Here is a 3,163-nt window from a genome sequence, read left to right on the forward strand (position 1 = left end):
AATATGATTTTTGGGGGGGTCAATCCTCTCAAAATGAAACGCAGGCGATCTCAGGAGTGACGTGACGATGTAATTGGCGCAGTCTCCGACGGTATTCCTCCCGGCGTATTACTGGAGTCCCGACCGCGTCGGCGCAACCACACTTTGCAATTGCAAATTGCGACGCGTCTAGTTAGTGTGGTTGCCCAACAGGGCAACCAGACTATAGTACTCTATACTCTTTATTCTTTCTTTATAGATAAACTTTTTTCAAACCGCATCTCCTCCCACAGTTTTTATCCCCCAATGTTGTGCCATATATCAAAATGACCGTCTAAATCGGGAATCGTGCGCGTGTATAGGGCTAAGAGATTGGTTGAATAGTTTAATTGATATTAATTTATTAGTGCCATTAAATGTCCCCATCCGCTTTAATGGAAAAGTGAAAAAACTCAAATTCAAGTATTTTTTTCTCAAAAAACGTAAGAGCTAGAGTTATCAGATTTGGAGGGATAATTCATAATATTGTCCGAAATTATTGAAAAAAATATCACACCATTCGGCCTGATGGTGGCGCTATAACAGCCCCCTTTACGTTTTGGCCCGTAACTCTTGAACCGTAGGTCCGAAAATCAAAATTTCTTTTCACCTGGATTCCTTGGGTCACTACGCATCTCCCCATATAGGCCACGCCCATTTGCGTCAGGATAGATTTTTTGATATTGATTTATTTCTGCATTAAATTTCCCCATCCACTTTAATGGGAATTGCAAAAACTCCCATTCAAGTATTTTTTTCTCGGAAACCGTAAGGGCTACAGTTACAAGATTTGGAGGGGAAGTTAATAGTTTTTTGCGAAATTATTATGAAAATAATCACACCAGTCGGCCACATGGTGGCGCTATAACAGCCCACTTTACCTTTTGGCCTATAACTCTTGAACCGTAGGTCGTAAAATCAAAATTTCTTTTTCCCTGGATTCCTTGGGTCATTACGCATCTCCCCATATAGGCCACGCCCATTTGCGTCAGGATAGATTTTCCGCCATTTTGAATTTTCTTCAAAACACACTTTTTGCTCCTTTTCCTACAATTTTTTTCCAAATCTCACACAAATCGGTACACATGATCTCTGAGCCCATGCGGTAAACATATCCAAACGGCATTTTCATAGACCTTACCGTTCGTCCGTAAATGGCTTCCAAAGTTAGCGGGAGGGGCCCGTTTTACCAAAAATGCCAGAAATCACGAACGAAACGTCCGGTCAATCCCAAATTCAAATCACATGTCGAGGGTGGTTTACTCAACAAATTCCCAAAAGCATTTCCACTCTGACCCATAGGGGGCGCCACAAATGCGCAAAATGTAACCGTTTGATGCAAAAACATTATTTCGGGGTGGATCGATCCTTTCAAAATGAAACGCAAGCGATCTCATGAGAGACGTGACAATGTAATTGGCGCAGCCTCCGACGTTATTCCTCCCGGCCTATTCCTCGAGTCCCGGCGGCCGCGACCCGCGACCGGCGTCGGCGCAACCACACTCTGCAATTTCCCCGGAATTGCGACGCGTCTAGTTAGTGTGGTTGCCCAACAGGGCAACCAGACTATAGTACTCTATACTCTTTATTTCTTTATTTATTTATAGATAAACTTTTTTTCAGACGCATCTCCTCCCACAGTTTTTATCCCCTAATGTTGTGCCATATATCAAAATGACCGTCTAAATCGGGAATCGTGCGCTTGTATAGGGCTAAGAGATTGTTTGAATAGTTTAATTGATATTGATTTATTAGTGCATTAAATTTGCCCCATCCGCTTTAATGGAAAAGTGACAAAACTCAAATTCAAGTATTTTTTTCTCAGAAACCGTAAGAGCTAGAGTTATCAGATTTGGAGGGATAATTCATAATATTGTCCGAAATTATTGAAAAAAATATCACACCATTCGGCCTCATGGTGGCGCTATAACAGCCCCCTTTACGTTTTGGCCCGTAACTCTTGAACCGTAGGTCCGAAAATCAAAATTTCTTTTCACCTGGATTCCTTGGGTCACTACGCATCTCCCCATATAGGCCACGCCCATTTGCGTCAGGATAGATTTTTTGATATTGATTTATTTCTGCATTAAATTTCCCCATCCACTTTAATGGGAATTGCAAAAACTCCCATTCAAGTATTTTTTTCTCGGAAACCGTAAGGGCTACAGTTACAAGATTTGGAGGGGAGGTTAATAGTTTTTTGAAAAATTATTAAGAAAATAATCACACCAGTCGGCCACATGGTGGCGCTATAACAGCCCCCTTTACCTTTTGGCCTATAACTCTTGAACCGTAGGTCGTAAAATCAAAATTTCTTTTTCCCTGGATTCCTTGGGTCACGACGCATCTTCCCATATAGGCCACGCCCATTTGCGTCAGGATAGATTTTCCGCCATTTTGAATTTTCTTCAAAACACACTTTTTGCTCCTTTTCCTTCAATTTTTTTCCAAATCTCACACAAATCGGTACACGTGATCTATGGACCCATGCGATAAACCTATCCAAGCGGAATTTTGATAGTCCGTACCGTCCGTCCGTAAATGGCTTCCAAAGTTAGCGGGAGGGGCCCGTTTGACCAAAAATGCCATAAATCACGAACGAAACGTCCGGTCAATCCCAAATTTGAATCACATGTCGAGGGTGGTATACTAAACCAATCCCCAAAAGCATTTCTACTTTGATCCATAGGGGGCGCCACGAATGCTCGAAATGTAACCGTTTGATGCAAAAACCTTATTTTGGGGGGATCGATCCTCTCAAAATGAAACGCAAGCCATCTCAGGAGTGACGACACAATGTAATTGGCGCAGCCTCCGACGTTATTCCTCCCAGCGTATTCCTCGAGTCCCGGCGGCCGCGACCCGCGACCGGCGTCGGCGCAACCACACTCTGCAATTTCCCCGGAATTGCGACGCGTCTAGTTTCTTTATTTATAGATAAACAATACTTTAGAGCGCATCTCCTCCCACAGTTTTTATTCCCCAATGTCGTGCCATATATCAAAATGACCGTCTTGAACGGGAATCGTGCGCGTGTATAGGGCTAAGAGATTGGTTGAATAGTTTAATTGATATTAATTTATTAGTGCATTAAATTTCCCCATCCACTTTAATGTAAAAGTCAAAAAACTCAAATTCAAGTATT

This window comes from Gymnoscopelus microlampas, assembly GCF_963454915.1.
Source record: "Gymnoscopelus microlampas genome assembly, contig: SCAFFOLD_157, whole genome shotgun sequence".
NCBI classification, from domain to species: domain Eukaryota; kingdom Metazoa; phylum Chordata; class Actinopteri; order Myctophiformes; family Myctophidae; genus Gymnoscopelus; species Gymnoscopelus microlampas.